Source organism: Malania oleifera, chromosome 9 (genome assembly GCF_029873635.1).
Source record: "Malania oleifera isolate guangnan ecotype guangnan chromosome 9, ASM2987363v1, whole genome shotgun sequence".
NCBI lineage: Eukaryota > Viridiplantae > Streptophyta > Magnoliopsida > Santalales > Ximeniaceae > Malania > Malania oleifera.
Window position 1 is genome coordinate 96,848,877 of NC_080425.1, and position 19,360 is coordinate 96,868,236.

At 37.4% G+C, this 19,360-nt stretch overlaps 1 protein-coding gene across 3 annotated transcripts in view; it reads right to left on the reverse strand.

The window, feature by feature from the left end:
- Window positions 1-550: 550 nt before the first annotated feature.
- The window catches only part of LOC131165088 (uncharacterized), a 58,144-nt gene continuing 39,334 nt past the window's right edge, over window positions 551-19,360 (reverse strand). For all 3 annotated transcript variants that reach the window (XR_009139423.1, XR_009139427.1, XR_009139425.1), the window contains one exon: window positions 551-915. The gene's annotated coding sequence lies outside the window, so the exon portion shown is untranslated. The remainder of the gene's footprint in view (window positions 916-19,360) is intronic.

Genomic DNA, 19,360 nt, shown 5'->3' on the forward strand with positions numbered 1-19,360 from the left:
ATCTAATAAATTTTTTGACAATTTACACATAATTCAAACACATTTAACTGCTCTTACAAGGTGACAAAGAACAGTAACAAGGAATTACTGCCAACAGAAAAATTGAAGAGAAATAGAGAAGGGAAGAAGAAGAGGAAGAAGATATAGGCGGGGTACCTTCCACTTCAAACTCACAAAAAACTGCCTCTTACATGGCTTTCACACCCTACTAATAAGAAAGCTTAAAGATAAAAGAAAATTACAAATAAACCCTTACTACTAATGAACTCCTATAGTACACACATATTACATACCAACCCTCAAAGATGCATAAGCCTACTACGAGTTATTTCAAACAAACACAATAACTACTAACTGAACTAAACACAATTGGATTTATGACAACAATTCCATGACCCTGTTGGTAGAAATTTGTCACCAAATTGGTTCAAAGTGATCCATCCAATTACCCTGTTCCCATCCTACAAAAATTTCCTCAAGAACTTGACAAGGAAAGCGAAGGAAGAAGAAGAAGAAAGGAGGAAGATGAAGGGAAGAGGGAGAGGCTGCATGAGAGAAGGAAATCAGTTCCATAATTCCGAATTCCAAACAATAAGCGTCCAATACAACATACTACCCAAGTATTTTGTACACTACATCTAACTAAAATACAATCACATTTTAACCCCAACAAAACAGAAATTATACAATGCAAACAAAAATCTACTGCATGCATACTTTCCTAAATTGACACCGAAAAAAATTGTACCTAAATGATGTAGGTGGTCCTCCATCATACTCTTCAGGCTGAAAGGAACTTGCCTCCTGAGAGAGTAAGTATTGACTCTTAAAAGCCCAAGAGCTCTTTCATGAACAGTATCCTCTGTTAGCCATTTAGCATCCAAAGCAGGGCGACTCTCCACTGAACCAAATACCCTGGAAAATCACCCCAGGGAAAAATCACAAACTCATCATTGAGAATAGAATCCACTACACCCTGTGTTTGTGAAATGGAAGGAGCATGGTTTTAAATAAAGGCCACAACCGTTAAGTAACGCCGTTACATAATGGTTTTTTGGATTACCGATACCGTTACACACCGCGAAATCAGTGAGAAGAAAAATCACAACCGTAGCAGCCATTACGTAACTGCTACAGGTTTGTTACACCAAAAAAATTATTTTATTTTTCACCTTTTCTTCTCACTTTTTCCCTCTCTTTCATAAATCATTCTCAATATACCATGTGGCGAGAGGGGGAAAAGATTATAATGAGGATGGCAATGATACATAATTTACTATTTCTTTAAATACTCACAATAGATGCATTAATTAACAATTTGAAAATACTAGTTAGGAAACTATTTTATTTTGATAATATTAATAATGTGATATTTATGTTATATATTTTTCAACTTCAACCATCTTTCTTTTCTAGCTATTTTATATTTGCATTATTTGTATGTCTTATGTGTCTAATAGATTAATGGAGTGCATAATGTATTTGGTTCTATTAATTAAATTAGCACACATAAGAATTTATCACAAATAAGAACAACGAGAACTATAAATACACACACACACACACGTAATTTTTCTATCAATGGTGGTTTAAAACACATGTAAACTCGTTGCCCTTACCATATAACTTACTTACTCGAACTAAAGGATCCAAAATACACTAAAACTCTTTCTAAGAAGGGCTAAAAGCTTAAAACATGCAAGAACGCTAATATGCACAAGGTTGTGCGTGCTTCAAAAAAATTCACGACTGTTACACCTGCTTCCCGTTATTTAACATCCGCTACTCCTGCTTCCCATTACACCCGTTACCGTTACGTTACGCTACCAGCAACCGCGATTTAAAACCATGGGAAAGAGCCCAAGGAACTGCTGACCCAACATGGGTTACTAGATGACAAAGCATCCTCCACATTAAGAATTGGAAAATGGTCATATGAGTAGGCAGATCAAGTAAATGTGCATTACACCCTGTGTTTGGAAAATGGAAGGAGCCCAAGGAACTGCTGACCCAGCACAGGTTACTAGATGACAAAGCATCCTCCACATTAAGAATTGGAAAATGGTCATATGATAGGCAGATCAAGTAAATGTGCATTAGGCCCGTGTTTCTAAAGGATGGAGGCAGATCCAGCAGCATGGGTGTGGAGCTTGTTTAAAGGAATTTATGGGGTAGTATTCAGGTCTAATGCAAACCATAACATTATCATCACAATAAATTCTCTATCCATACTGATACACATCTGCAACAAGTTTAAAAGCCATATTACTCATGGCAAGTTTTCACCTAACCTCGGCATGCAATTCAAGGATGTGACTAACAAAGGACGCAGTAGGCTACAAAATACAAGCATCTAGTGAAAGAACAAGATCAGTGGATCCTCGTATTTGTAACCAAATACCCATGCAAAGGGACTCTTACCAATGGACCAATTCGCAGGATTATTATAATCAAACTCAACAGTGCGTAGCACTAAGTCCCAATTTCCCTGTTTTTCTCCGACCGCATACCTAAGTAGATCACCTAGAATACAATTCACAACCTCAGTCCAACCATAAGTTTGAGGGTGGCAAGAAAGAGAAAGCAGCAAGTAAATCCCAACATTCTCCAAAGCGTCTTCCAAAAGCAATTAGAGAACTTGGTATCCCTCTTAGACTCCATGGAAGTCAGCAAACCATGCAGTTTGACTACCTCCTTTAGTGTCATGGGCTGAACATTTCACACCTTGTGAAGAGCCATGTGGCACTAGCTAAGGCACTCTTGCTTAACTACTCATCCAAAGTATACTATGGTTTACCATAGGAACACATTCACAATAGTCAAATGTAAAGCAAAAAGAGAAAGCAATTCATGTAAGCAAATGACAATCACGTGGTATTTAAGTAACACAATTCATTAATACCACCCTCCATAGGCAACCTGTGTTTAGCAAGGGAAGCAAGTATGCTAAACACATTTATAAATGTTAGTGAATTTTACAGTGATTGTTGAACACGCCCTCCACTAAAAGCTCAAGAGCTCTCTCATGAATAGTATCCTCTGTTAGCCATTTAGCATCCGAAGCGGGGTGACTCTCCACTGAACCAAATACCCTGGAAAATCACCCCAAGGAAAAATCACAAACTCATCATGAGAATAGAATCCACTACACCCTGTGTTTGGAAAATGGAAGGTGCCCAAGGAACTGCTAACCCAGCACGGGTTACTAGATGACAAAGCATCCTCCACATTAAGAATTGGAAAATGGTCATATGAGTAGGCAGATCAAGTAAATGTGCACCCGTGTTTCTAAAGGACAGAGATAGTGTTGGAAAGTTTCAAATCTATTTAGTTAGCTTTCCTATTTTTCTAAGAGAATCTCGGCTGTAAATGTGTGAATATCCTAGAATATTTAGTTTCCTTAGAAGTTAGCATCGTTAGTTCTTTCCTTCTTGGTTCTTTCCTTCTATTCTTCTGCTATACATCTATTTATACGGACCTGTACCTATGTTACGATTAATGAGAATTATTTCCACAAGAAGCTATCTCATTCTAGATGATATCAGAGCTAGGTCTAGCTCTTGGCCTTGTGTAAACCCTAGTTTCCCTTGGCGGCTCCAATTTGACCCTAATCTCTATAGGGTTTTCTTCCTTGTTCAACTCTACCCTAATTTCTTCTGTTGTTGTAGCCATGGCTGAAACCAAACCTGAAACCAAAACTACCCATTCTAAACCTTACTCTATCCAAATTACCAATATACGATTGAATGAGGCCAACTTCCTGCGGTGGTCACAATCTGTCAGGATGTATATTCATGGACGAAGGAAGATAGGGTACTTGACTGATGAAGCTAAGGAGCCTGAGAAGACAAACCCATCTTATGCTATATGGGATGCTAAAAATTCCATGGTGATGGCATGGCTCATGAATGCTATGGATGAAGATATTAATGCTAATTACATGTGCTATTCTACTGCAAAGGAACTCTGGGACAATGTGAGTCAGATGTACACGGACCTTGGGAATTACTCTCAGATTTATGAACTGCAGCAGAAGATCAGCAATACTTATCAAGGAGAGAGCAGTATAACAAGGTATGTCAATGTTCTTAAGCGCCTATGGCAAGATCTAGATTTATTCAATGATTATGAATGGAAAAATCCTGCTGATTGCAATCACAATAAGAAGATGGCGGAGAATGCAAGAATTTTTAAATTCTTGGCTGGACTTAATGATGACTTTGATGAAGTAAGGGGAAGAATCTTAGGGAGACAGCCTCAACCCCCACTCGGGGAAATATTTTCTGAAGTACGACGAAAAGATTGTCGAAGGAGTGTGATGATAAAGAAAAAGGAGGATGAGATTGTGGAAAATTCTACTCTACTTGCTGCCAATAATCCTACTCCTCATGTTGTTGGTAACACAGATTTGGCTACTGCCTATATTTCTGCACAGCGGCCTTACTCTAATCAAAGGAGGTTGGAAGATATGCCTCGAGTATGGTGTGACTTGCAATTGTTGGAACAAAAGAATAGAAAAATAGAAAAAATAGAGAAGAAAAATACTGAAAAATGCCTCTTCAATTTACTGACTTGATGAAGAAATTACATATATAAAAAGCTACAGTGCTGCAGCACTTTTTGAGAGATTTTTGAGATTATTTTCTATTTTTTCACTACTCAAAATGACTGGGATAAGGCCACTATTTATAGAGCAGAGAACATGGAGAATAGATAGGAAATTTTAATATTCTAGGAACTTAACAACTCATTAAATAAACCTAGAAACGAGGCAAAGAAAATGACAAGTTCCTGGCCTAAACAATTCACTCATGTGCTATTAATGGATCACAGTTGTATTCCACTTTGAAAAACTGAACAAAACTTTGAATAAGAATCACACTGGCTGCAACTTGCTGACTGAGTAATTTTATTGCTGAATGTTCTGCTGACTGTAAGCTGAGTTGTCTGCCAACTTTTCAACTAAATAACTGAATTAACTAACTTCAGTAGGTTCACGACTTTCTCACAAATTCCCCTTAAAAGCCATGAGTCCTAACATGTCTCTGAACTTCAAAAACTTCTCAATAGTAATAGGTTTTGTGAGCATGTCTGCTGGTTGTTCATTAGTGCTAATGAATTCTAGCTGAATTTCTTCCTTCTGCACAAGGTCACGAATAAAGTGATGTCTGACCTCAATATGCTTTGTCCTGGCATGAAAAACTACGTTCTTAGTTAGAGCTATTCCTGACATATTATAATAAAAGGCTGCAGGACCCTCTTGCTTCAATCCTAAATCACGAAGTAATTTCCTCAGCCAAACTCCTTCACAAGCAGCCTCTGTTGCTAAAATATATTTTGCTTCTGTAGATGACAAGTCAACAATGTTTTTCTTTCTTGAACACCATGAAATGGTTCCATTTCCAAGGCAGAAAACATATGTCAATGTGCTTTTTCAATCATCAACTGATCCGGCCCAATCACTATTAGTGAAACTGGTCAAAACAAACTCAGAATCTTTGCAGTACTTCAGTCCAAGTTTTAGTGTGCCTTTAAGGTATCTTAATACCCTTTTTGCTGCTGCATAATGAAGAACGCTTGGGCTGTGCATGAACCTAGACAACATACGAACAACTTGTGTAATATCAGGCCTTGTATGAGTCAAGTAAATAAGGGATCCAACTAAACTCCTATACAGATTTTCGTCGAATTTCTTAGCTCTATCAACAGAATTTAATTTTTCATTTAGAGTCATAGGAGTACTTACAAGCTTACAGTCCTTCATATGAAATTTCTTCAAGATATCAGCTACATACTTTTCTTGGGAAATGAAAATTTCCCTTCTTGCTTGCTTAACTTGCATCCCGGGGAAGTACTTCATGATCCCTAAGTCTGTCATCTCAAAATTTTTCATCATTGAGTGCTTGAAATCAAGAAGTAAATGAAGATTGCTTCCAAAGTAAATCAGATCATCAGCGTACAAGCAAACAATGATGAAATCAGTTTCTTTTTAAAAAAAAATAAAGAGCTGGCTCATGAGAGCTTTTCTGAAATCCCGAATTCTGAAAATAAGAATCAATCTTATTGTTCCAAGCTCATGAAGCTTGTTTGAGGCCATACAAAGCCTTGTTCAGTTTGTACACCTTTTCTTCTTTGCCTTTTACTTCATATCCACGTGGCTGCTCAACATAAACTTCCTCATTCAGTTCTTCATTAAGAAACACAGATTTAACATCCATTTGATACACATTTAACTCCAATTTGGCAGCTATTGCAAGTATAAGCTGAATTGTCTCAATTCTTGCAACCGATGCAAAGGTCTCATTGAAATCAACTCTAGATTGTTGAGAATAACCTTTGGCAACCAATCTGGCCTTGTACTTTTGAATGGAACCATCCTCGTTGTACTTGGTTTTGTAAACCCATTTGAGACCAATAATGTTTTTGCCTTCAAGAGGATCCACAAGCTTCCATGTGTTGTTCTTTTAAATCACATTCAGCTCTTCTTCCATGGCCTTTCTCCATTTTTTATCCTTCACTGCATCTTCAAAATTTTGTGGCTCACAAGAGAAGAGAGCAAATTCTGAATTTTCATTAGAAAAATAGCTTCTAAAATCACCATACCTCTTCGGAGGTCTTCTAACTCTTTCAAATCTTCTTAGGACAAGTGAAGAGGATGAAGTTCCTTCATTTTCTGAATTTTCAGATTTTTAACTAAGGTTCCCAGGTGCAATTTCAGCTTCTGAAATTGCTAGATTCTAAGATTCAGTAGCTAATTTAGGTCTTGTTGCTTCAGCTAGTACAAAATCTGGAATATTTGTTGAGTTCTGGCCGCTGGAAGTCCACTGCCATACTCCTCTTTCGTCAAAGATGACATCTCTTGCCACTGTCAGCTTGTGATTAACAGGATTCAGTAGTCGGTAGCCCTTTGATTCATCGTTGTACCCAATAAACAGAAGTTTTTCTCCCTTCTAATCAAACTTGTCCTTATTAAGAGCTTTGTTGAGTGAGTATGCTATGATTACGCGCCTAAATTGCGTAATTAAGTGTTTTAATTCATGCATTAAGGATTATATTTTTAATTAAATGTCTAATTATGCTAAATATTTTAACATTACGCTCTATTTATAATATTTGGATTTTATTGAATAATTTATGAATTTTTGGTATTTTATTATTGCAAGGTAAGTTATGGACATTAAAGCCGACACTACTTCATAATTTGGGCATAATTCTCTCATTCGAGCTCCGATCGAGGTGATTCAAAATGTTGTAGAAAGCCGAGAAAGTTCTCTATAACTTTCATGTTTTGAGCTTTGAGAGATAAGGGCTTTAGGAAGGTCCAAATCCTCCTTGTGCGCTGGAAAACAAAAAAAAAGGAAGAAACAAGAAAAGAAAAGAAAAGAAAAAATAAAAAAATAAATATGGTATGATTTGACCCGGCCATGCAGCCGGGTGTGGGCATCCTCGTGCGCTGGGTAGGGCTTCAAGTAGTGGCTGGGCTCTTTTTATTTCAGCAAGACTCTCTCGCCCCCTCTCCTCTCAGCCTCACCCCTCTTCTCAGTTCTCTCCTTTCCTTTCTTTTCCTCTCCCTCCTCTTGAATTCACTCTCTTCTGCCTCCTCTCCTCTCTTCTCTCAACACTCTTCTCGGCTCTCTCTCTTAGCTTTCTCCTTTCTCTTCCTCTGTCTCTCACTCATTACTTTGCTATTTCCCTACTGCCTACCTGTGTTGCTGCCATCCAAGGGAACCCGAGAGGGTGCTTCTTGCTGTTCTGAACCCGTGCTGCTGTGCTTGTTTGCTGCTGCTGCTGAGGGACCCTAAGGTGCTGCCAACCCAAGGACCTTGCTGCTGTGCTGCTCTTGTTTCAATCCCTCACCGAGAAGTCCCTTTGCTGATCTCTACTTTGCTGCTGCATGTCTGCTGCTGGACTCGAGAACTGCTCCTGTGTCCTGCTGCTGTCCTCCATTGCAGCTGCTCTCTTCAACATACACGGCCAGCCATCTTCTTCTTCTCTCTCTCTCTCTCTTGAATATTGTTTTTTTTTTAGTTGAATTTGAGTTAAAGTTTTAAACTTTTGAATTTTGTTGGGTTATTATTATTAAAGTTTATTTATTTTTTTCTCTTCTTAATTAATATTATTATTGGAGTTGATTTTTGCTTGGGTGATTACTTCTTCTCGTTAAAGTTCAGTTTGATCTTTAAAAATTATCAAAAAAAAAATCTTCTTTAGGATTTAAATTTTGTTGGGTTCTAATTATTTTAATTTCAGTTTAATTAAAGTCTGATTTTTATCGTGTTTCCGTTTATTGTTCAAGTTCTTAAAGAGTTAAATTTGCATTCTTGATTGCATTAAAATTTAGTTTTTATTTGAGTTTGTGTTTGATTGAGTTTTTTTTTTTTTGAAGTTGCATGCTTAAATTACGTAGTAAAGTTTTGATCTTTAGGCTTTTGTCCGGAATTTCAAACGTAGGATTGTGGTTAATATTTAATTCTGTCGTAGTCTATCTTATTGTGCCCTTTCCCGTTTTTCGTTGTTAATTTAGTATGTGTTAGGGTTCATAATTTAAATTGCACGTTCTTTTAATTTGTCAAAAAGAAAAGCTCAAACATCCTAGAAAACCCGAATCTAAACTGTGTTCAGTAAACTTATCTTTTCTAATTTTCTGTTGGAATTACACAAAATTTGGAATTAAACTGCATTCCCTGAGAAGACGATCTAACCCTTGAGCTAATTATTACATGACTGAACTCCTATACTTGGGACAGCCTTCGCACTACTCATTTTTCAAGTGAGTCAAGTTTTTGGCGCCATTGCCAGAGAGTGTCAGATTTAATTTCAAAATTTGTGTTTTTCCAATTATTTTTTATTTTTATTTTAAAAATTAAAAAAATATTTGAAAATTTTGAAAAAAAATTTGATCATGCTTGCTTGCTGCTGCATTGGTAAATTTCTGCTGTTTGAATTGATGTTTGATGCCTTGGGTCCGAGATATTTCAAATAGACTGTGTAAAATTTCACTTAACACCAGTAGTGACACACAAAGCACAGAATTTGATTGTTCTCCTATTACTTTTACGAGTGATTCTGAAATTTATTTGAGTAATCTATTTGAAGAAATTTTTTAGGAAGTTATGGTTGCACCACGTACACTTCAAGATTTTCTGCAACCTACATGCACTTCTACACCTTCCTGCATTGTGTTACTACAAGATGCACCGAACTTCACAATTAAGCGTGGTATGTTATATGTGATACCCTAGTTTCACGGGATGGGCTCCGAGAGTCCATACCAGCATTTGACAAATTTTGAGTTAGTCTATACCACTTTCATTAATAGAGCTAGAATCGATGAGTTTATCAAACTTCGCCTGTTTCCTTTTTCTTTGAAAGATAAGGCAAAAATTTGGTTTAATTTTCTGAGACCTAACTCTATTACTAGCTAGGCTAAAATGCAGCGTGAGTTCTTACATAAGTTCTTTCCTTTTCAGAGAACCCAGTACCTGCAGGAGCAAATCAATCAGTTCATGCAGAAAGGTGACGAGACCTTCCAAGCTTGCTAAGAGAGATTCAAGGACTTGATGAATATATGTCCACACCATGGATTCGAATCTTGGAGGTTAGTGAATTATTTTTATACTGCTCTTACCCCTGAATGTAAACAATTTGTCCAAACTATGTGCAACGGGGAGTTCTTCAGCAAGGAACCGGATAAGGCTCTATCATTCTTTGATTACTTAACTGAAAGTGTCCAACAATGGAACACACAATATGATCAGGCACCAATGGCAGCACAACCACTTAGAGCAATCGGTGGTGGAGGTAGATACGAGGTCAAAGAGGAAACTAATTTACGGGCTCTTGTTGCTGCGTTGTCTAAAAAAATAGAGGTTATGGAGTCGGAGAAAATGAAAGCTGCGAAATCGATGGAGGATTGTCCGCTTCTACCAATATTGCAAAATAGTGGATCAGATCAGATGTAGTCAGCAAATTGGGTCAACAAATCTCAAAATCAACCATTCTCAAACACTTATAATTCGGGATAGAGACATCACCCGAACTTCTCATGAAGGAATGATCAGTCTGGTCAATCTTCCTCACAGTTTTAGCAACTTCCTCAATCATATGCACCACCTCCGTAGCCATTATATCATCCAGTTGCAGCTCCTCAACAGTAGTATCAGCCGCAACAAATCTCTCAGAGCTACGCACCTCCAGGATTTCAGCCAAATTTAGCTCCTATTCCATCAAAGAAATCTTCTGATGATAGCATGACGCGGATGACGAATATGTTTCAGCAGTTCATGCAGATTCATGTCACGACTAACAGCCAGAATACTCAAGCCATGAATGAATTGAGAGAAACTATTAATAAGACAAGTACACAGTTGAATACCTTAGAAAAAAGAAAATTTCTAGCACAACCTCAGCCTAATCCCTAAGTATATCGACAACAACAACAACCAGTGCATACTGTTTCAGGGGATTCTATTGAAACAGCGAAAGTTGTTATTACCTTGAGGAGCGGAAAAGAAGTTTCCCATCTTGAAATGCCCGTTGATCAACAAACAGTTGCTCCAACACCTGAAGTTGCAACTGAGACAGATGAAGCAAAAGAAAAATTAGATGAAGCAAGCTCAGATTCAAAGAAGTTAGGTAATAAGGAGGATGAGACTATTAAGGAGTATCAATCTGTGGTACCCTATCCTCAGAGGTTGTTAGCTGGTCAGAAGAACAAATATCACAATGAAATTCAAGAAATCTTCAAGCAAGTGAAGATCAACATTCCACTTTTGGAAGTCATACAGCAAGTTCCTGCATATGCAAAATTTCTAAAGGATCTGTGCACAGTGAAAAGGAAATTGAACGTGAAGAAGAAAGCTTTCTTGACCGAGCAAGTTAGTGCGTTGATACTGAGTCAGACTCCTCAGAAGCTCAGAGATCCTGGTTCTCCTACTATTTCTATTATGATTGGTAAATCTCGTATTGGGAGAACCTTACTTGATTTGGGGAGTAGTGTGAACTTACTCCCATTTTCAATATATGAGCAATTGGGGTTAGGTGAGCTGAAGAAAACACTCATGATGCTACAGTTGGCAGATAGATCATTAAAAGCTCCACGAGGCGTTATTGAAGATGTATTAGTAAAAGTTAACAAATTTTATTACCCAATGGACTTTGTAGTTTTGGATATGCAGCAGTCTGTCTCCAACATCTACCAGGCACCTGTTATTTTTGGGCGGTCATTCCTTGCTACCTCCAATGCATTGATCAATCGTCGAAGTGAAGTACTGAAACTCACATTCGGAAATATGACATTGGAGATGAACGTGTTTAATGCTCACAAGACGCCGACTAGGTGTGATGATTCAGAGGTACATGCAGTTGATGTGGTAGATGACTTGGATATTTCAAAGTTGTTATCGGCATTTGATTCTGATGGTACATTTGAGAGTGAATCTCCTGAGCAGCCTAAGGTATTTGATGAAAAAGTTCCCTTAGTTGGAGAGTTGCCAGAAGCAGAGGGGCAATCCACAGAGATAGATGCAATACCAGTCTGTGATGCGCAATGAAGACTGAACCCAACCATGACAGAAGTGGTAAAGAAAGAAGTATTGGAGATGTTAGATGCTGACATCATCTATTCTATCACCGACATGTCACGCGCTCCTTGGTTTGATGATATTGTGCACTACCTTGTCACCTATCGAACGCCAGAACATGGGGTAACGCAAGATAAGCGTAAGTTCTTTGCAGAGATCAAGATCATACTTGAGAAGACGGGTTGTCCTAATCAAAACGCCTGGTTCGAGAAACTAGTTGATGCACTTTGAGCCTACCAAACTGCATTCAAGACAAATTTAGGGACGTCTCCCTACAAGTTGGTTTATGGTAAGGCATGTTATGTACCTATTGAGATTCAACATTATACATTATGGGCTATAAAACAGATTAACTTTTCACTTGATGATGTCAAAGGCTTAAGAAAGTTGCAAGTATGAGATCTTAAAGAATCCAAGAGGAAAATTTATGACAAGGCTCGCTTAGCGAAGAAGCGGATGAAGCTACTGCATAAAATCAAGGATAAACAATTTTTCCCGAATCAGCAAGATCTTCTCCGCGACTCTAGATTACATCTGTTTCTCGGGAAACTGATGACCCAATGGGGTGGCTTGTACATCGTTGAACACGCTCATTCCCACAATGCAGTGGCAATTGTGGACCCAACGAATGATAACAGCTTCATGGTCAATGGATAGCGGCTCAAGCCTCTCATGACTCCCTTCAATCCAAATGAAGAGGTCTTGCTTCTGCAAGACCCTAGGGGAGTTTTCTGACCTTTCTCTCTTACTACTTTTCTTTTTCTTTTTGTTTTCTTTGTTTCTTTATTTGCATTTTTCTTTTCTTTTTCCGTTGCATTAGTTGGTAGTAATTTTCTATATTTTTTCTATTAGTCTGTTCACCTGTGCACAGTTTTTCTATTTCTCTTATGCTTTCACATTGAGGACAATGTTCCACTTTAGTTGGGGGGGTGAGAATTTGCATGTGACACTGTGCATATCCACTTGCTGAGTTTTGTATTAATAAAAAATAAAAAATAAAAGAGAAAAAAAGGAGCATTGAGGATAGATGATTATGTCATAATTAACACTGACTTATACCCTTCACATACTTGCATATAACCTAAGAGTAACACACTCGAGTTATTTATGTGTAGTTTTTCTTTATATGGCTTTTTAACTCCATGAAGGTTGACTGGTAGTTCATTCGTGTTAATCTACCTATATAAACTCTGGTACTTACATGGTATCTCATGAGACTGAAAATACACATTCACGTGATTCGTAACACTTAGGGTTCCTTGTGAGCACTGGGAGAGCGCCCATGGCGACTATGACACCTTGTGAGGTACTGTTGAGTCATTTATCATTTTTTTGAGTTTTTTATGTCAGCTCAGAGTTCATGAAACTCAACTTTCCCTTTTTTTTTCTGAATACTCTTTGTACACTAGTCTCTGTTTTTGACTTACTAGCCTAAATGTGACATCTAGTAGGGAGATAGAAACCTAAGTCTTATAGCCTACTTAAGATGTGAAGGCTGAGCCACCCTAGAAATAGACTTAGTTCATAGTCTACTGTTCAAGCTTAATTCCCATTGGTGGTATGAAGATAACAAAAGAAGTGTAATGATTATCCTAATTGACAATGAAAAGACAGAAATTGAAGAACGAGTAGAAGAAAGAATAAGAAAAATAGAAATGCACATGAAATGAAAGGTTAATACCTGCTCCACACAAATACCATAAAAAGTCAAGGACACGACACATGTTCTCCACATATGAAGACTCTTCAACTGCTTAATGCCTCAGATGTATTCACGTCTGATTTGTGAATAACTTGATCTAAGGTGGTCTTGGTTGGATATGGCGAGTAGGTGAAAAGATGCTAGGGTGAAGGACTTGATACCTCACAATTAGGCTGAATCCTTTTCAAACTAGTCCACTCCATACATTTAGCATTTGTTCCTTGCAATATGTGGGATGTTTGATCGCGACACTCCTCCTCACATATGACAAGTGAACCCATTCTTTTTGAATGTTTTTAAGGGTATACCAGTTAGGCCGAGTCAAAACGACCGTTCTGTAGGTGTCCACTAGTATCCTGAGTGTAATGAGTCATACACATTACACATACCTCAAGATTTCACTTGTTTATACTTTGATTTATATGACTACATTAACTCTGAATTGTATTGCTGGTTAACTTCATGTGAGTATACTATTCTTAACGGCTATATAACGATGAAACTTGCATGAATGACTTGCTTTGGAGTTGTGTGCATTGTATATGAATGAACATGTGTGAAATTTGGTTATATTCCTGTATGTGAAATGGTATGATTGTGAAGCATGTGCATTCATTTCATATTTGTTAGAATTAGTATTTGGGGGTACTGCCCTGGATTTCATTCACTTTATTTGCTAGAGACTAAAAAAACATTAGTTGGGGGGTGTGATTAAGCGCCTAAATTACGTAATTAGGTGTTTTAATTCATGCATTAAGGATTATATTTTTAATTAAATGTCTCATTATGATCAACATTTTAACATTGCGTTTTATTTATAATATTTGGGTTTTATTGAATAATTTACGAATTTTTGGTATTTTATTATTGCAGGGTAAGTTATGGACATTAAAGCCGACATTACTTCGTAATTTGGGCATAATTCTCCCATCCGAGCTCCGATCGAGGTGATTCAAAATGTTGTGGAAATCTGAAAAAGTGCTCTACAATTTTCATGTTTTGAGCTTTGAGATATAAGGGCTTTAGGAAGGTCAAAATCCTCCTTGTGCGCTGGGAAACAAAAAAAAAAAAAAGGAAGAAACAAGAAATGAAAAGAAAAATAAATAAATAAATAAATATGGTTTGATTTGACTCGGCCATGCAGCCGGGTGTGGGCGTCCTCGTGCGCTAGGTAGGGCTTCAAGTAGTGACTAGGCTCTTTTTATTTCAGCAAGACTCTCTCGCCCCTTCTCCTCTCGGCCTCACCCCTCTTCTCTCTGAGTTCTCTCCTTTCCTTTCTCTTCCTCTCCCTCCTCTCGGATTCACTCTCTTCAGCCTCCTCTCCTCTTTTCTCTCAAAACTCTTCTCGGTCTCTCTCTTAGCTTTCTCCTTTCTCTTCCTCTGTCTCTCACTCTTTACTTTGCTATTTCCCTGCTGCCTACTACCTGTGTTGCTGTCATCCAAGGGAACCCGAGGGGGTGCTTCTTGCTGTTCTGAACTCGTGCTGCTGTGCTTGTGTGCTGCTGCGTGTCTGCTGCTGGACTCGAGAGCTGCTCCTGTGTCCTGCTGCTGTCCTCCATTGCAGCTGCTCTCTTCAACATACACGGTCAGCCATCTTCTTCTCTCTCTCTCACTCTCTCTCTCTCTCTCTCTCTCTTTATTCTTGCATTTAAATGGTAAGTTGAATATTGTTATTTTTTTAGTTGAATTTGAGTTAAGTTTTAAACTTTTGAATCTTGTTGGGTCATTATTATTAAAGTTTATTTATTTTTTTCTCTTCTTAATTAATATTATTATTGGAGTTGATTTTTGCTTGGGTGATTACTTCTTCTCGTTAAAGTTTGGTTTGATCTTTAAAAAGAAAAAAAATCTTCTTTAAGATTTAAATTTTGTTGGGTTCTAATTATTTTAATTTCAATTTAATTAAAGTCTGAATTTTTATCGTGTTTCCATTTATTGTTTAAGTTCTTAAAGAGTTAAATTTGCATTATTGATTGCGTTAAACGTTAGTTTTTATTTGAGTTTGTGTTTGATTGAGTTTTTTTTTTAAGTTGCATGCTTGAATTACGTAGTAAAGTATTAATGTTTAGGCTTTTGTCTGGAATTTCAAACGTAGGATTGTGGTTAGTATTTAATTCTTTCTTAGTCTATCTTATTGTGCCCTTTCCCGTTTTTCCTTGTTAATTTAGTGTGTGTTAGGGTTCATAATTTAAATTGCCCGTTCTTTTAATTCATCAAAAAGAAAACCTCAAACATCCCAGAAAACCCAAGTCTGAACTGTGTTCAATAAACTTTTCTTTTCTTATTTTCTATTGGAATTACACAAAATTTGGAATTAGACTGCATTCCCTAAGGAGAGGATCTGGCCCTTGGGCTATTTATTACATGACTGAACTCCTATAGTTGGGATAGCCTTCGCACTACCCATTTTTCGCGTGAATCGGGCTAGACAACCAAACACTTTCTAATGGCTAACATCTGGTTTTCTCCCACTCCAAGCCTCATAAGGAATTCTATTCTTCACTGATTTTGTTGGTGACCTATTTAAGATATAAACAGTGGTATGTACATCTTTAGCCCAAAGAGAATTAGGAAGTCCTTTACCTTTTAACATGCTCCAGGCCATTTCAACAATGATCCGGTTCTTTCTTTCAACAACTCCGTTCCGCTGAGGGCTTCTACTCATTGTTAGTTGCCTTTGAATGTCTTCCTTCTTGCAATAATTCATGAACGAGTGATATATGAATTCACCTCCACGATCAATTCTTAAGGTCTTCATTTTCAGCCCACTTTGCCTTTCAACGAGGGCTTTCAACTCCAGAAATATTGATAAGGCATCTGATTTTTGCTGAATAAAATACAACCATATCATTCTAGTAAAATCATCAACAAAAAGGATGAAATACCTTTTGTTTCCAAGAGATGGTGTTATTGTGAGACCAAATATATCTGCATGAACAAGCTCCAAAGCAGCTTTGGTCCTCCAAGAAGTTTTGGGGAAAGGAAGGTGGTGCATCTTCCTGTAAATACAGTCTTCACAAACTCCTTCAATGTGATTTATTTGGGGAAGACCACGAACCATACCCTTTTTCTTGAGAAGCTGCAGTCCCTTATGATAAATGCCCATATCTGAGATGCCATAGTTGAGATTCGTTTGAAATTTCACTCTTCAAAGCCACTAGACTTGTGTAGTTAATGGAGAGTAGAAAAACCTTGTTTCAAGTCATCTCAACTTTACCCATCAGTGAGTTCTTCTTCTTGTCTATGATTCGACATTCATTTCCTTCGAAATGGACTTGATATCCTTTTTGAATTAACTGCCCCACACTTAAGAGATTGTGAGCAAGCCTTGGGACATAAAGAACATCATGGATGAATTTTTGCTCACCTGATCTGGACTGCACTGCTATTACACATTTTCCTTCAACTTTTACAAATATCCCATCACCAAGAATAACGGAATTTGGAGTATTTTGATCAATATTAACAAATAACTCACGGTTACCTATCATATGACTGCTACAGCCACTGTCAAGGTACCAAACCTTGTCGTCATTGCTTTTAGCATTGAGACAAGTGAGAAACACTTGCTCTTCATCATTTTCCTTGCTGAATTTGCTTCTGAACTTTCAATCTTCTTGTGCCAACAATCCCGGTCTGAATGGTTTGAAATGCGGCACCTTTTACAGCTTAAATAGCATTCAGCAGAGGTGTGATTTGACTTCTTGCATATGATGCAATTCTGTCCTTGATTGCTGGACCTTTGAGGCTGGAAATTCCTGCCTCTACCACAGCCTCTTCCACGACCACGAAACTGATTATTTTGGCCTCTCTAAGACTGGTCTTGTTGCTGAAAATTTCCCTTCCTCTCTTGATTTTTCCAGTTCAAATTGAGCTTTGATTGAAAAGCCTGCTCCAAGGGCTGACTTGAAGATCTTTCTTTCCTCATGTAATTCTAAAGAACCACAGAGGTCAAACATGGTCATAATTGAGAGGTCTTTTGATTCTTCAATTGCTGCAGCTACATGATCAAATTTTGGTGGTAAACTTCTGAGAATTTTTTCAACGATCTTTTTTTCTTCTATCCGATCACCATAAGCTCTGATTTGGTTGACTATTTCAGCAACCTTGGAGAAAAAATCTTTGATGCTTTCAGAATCTTTCATTGCCAAGCAATCAAAATTCTTCCAAAGAGATTGTAGTCGAATCGAGACTACTTTATTGTTTCCTTGAAATTCCTTCCACTGTGTTTCCCATGCGTCTTTAGCCTTTTGAATGCCAAAGATGCGGGGATAGATGGTCTTGCTGATCCCTTGATGAAGATAACTCAAAGCAAGAGCATTATTTTTTATTTTTTGTTTGTTTTGGGCATATCTCTGAGATGAGGTTGTTGTACTTGTGTTTGTAGAGGATGAATCATCATTTGCTGAAGTTGAATCATCATACCCTTCTTCAATAATCTCCCATAAGTCTCTTGCAATGAAGAAAACTTTCATTTGATCAACCCAGTACCCATAATTTTCTCCTTCGAAGATGGGTACTTGGATTTGAGAATAATTGAACATAGTTCCAACAAAGGAAGAGGTGCTGGATGACATGGCTCTTATACCAAAATTTGTTGGAACAAAAGAATAGAAAAACAGAAAAAACAGAGAAGAAAAATACTGAAAAATGTCTCTTTAATTTACTGACTTGATGAAGAAATTACAACAGTGCTGCAGCATTTTTTGCTGGATTTTTGAGATTCTTTTTCATTTTTTCACTACTCAAAATGACTGGGATAAGGCCACTATTTATAAGGCAGAGAACATGGGAAATAGATGGGAAATTTTAATATTCTAGGAACTAAACAACTCATTAAATAAATCTAGAAACGAGGTTATATTCGAATATAACAAGTTCCTAGACTAAATAATTCACTCATGTGCTATTAATCAATGACAGCTATATTCCACTTTGAAAAACTGAACAAAACTTTGAATAAGAATCACACTAGCTGCAACTTGTTGACTAAGTAATTTTATTGCTGAATGTTCTGCTGACTGTAAGCTGAGTTGTCTGCTGACTTTTCAACTAAATAACTTAATTAACTAACTTTAGTAGGTTCACAGCTTTCTCACAGCAATAAGCCACACCACACTCAAGAAAATTGCTGGAAACTCCATGGAAAGCCAGCAAACTAGAAGAGCAACAAATCTGGACCTTCTGGAAGCAATCATGCAGTCCCTAAAGCCAATGAAGCTAATTTCCTAAGTGCTGAGCAGGTGGATCATCTTCTTCAACTGCTGAAATCTACTTCTGCCTCTGGTCTTCCTACTGGTTCATTGGCTCAAACAGGTGATAACTCTAGTGTCTACCCTTGTTGCTTAAATCTTGCACCATGGATTATTGATTTTGGTGCATCTGATCACATGACCAGTGCTCACAATTGTTTCAATCTTATTCTCCTTGTTCTGGTAATAAAAAGATTAGAATTGCATATGGAAGTTTTTCATCCATTGCTAGAACAGGTTCTGTCCAAATCTCTGAAAAAATAAAACTCAAATATGTCCTTCACGTCCTTAAACTTGCTTGTAACCTGCTGTCTGTTAGTAAACTCTCACAAGATTCTAATTGTTGTGTCATTTTCTTTGATTTCTATTGTGAATTTCAGAACCAACTCTCAGGGAGGATGATTGGCAGTGCTAGGATGATTGATGAACTCTACTACTTCGATGAGACTTTATTCAACAATAAACAAGCCCAGGGTTTGAGTAGTAGTACTAGTTCTATTTCTGTACGTGAACAAATAATGCTTCGGCATCTTAGACTAGGACATCCTAGTTTTCTCTATTTAAGACATTTGTTTCCTAGCTTATTTAAAAAACTGGATTGCAATTCTCTTCATTGTGATGTTTGCCAAGTCACCGAAGCACCTATTAATCAAAAGCTTATCATTCTTCCAAACCTTTTTATTTAATTCATAGTGATGTTTGGGATCCCTAAAAAATCACTACTACTTCTGGCAAGAAATGGTTTGTTACATATATTGATGATCATACACGTTTGTGTTGGGTGTACTAATTGAGTGACAAATCTGAGATTGAAAAAAATTTTC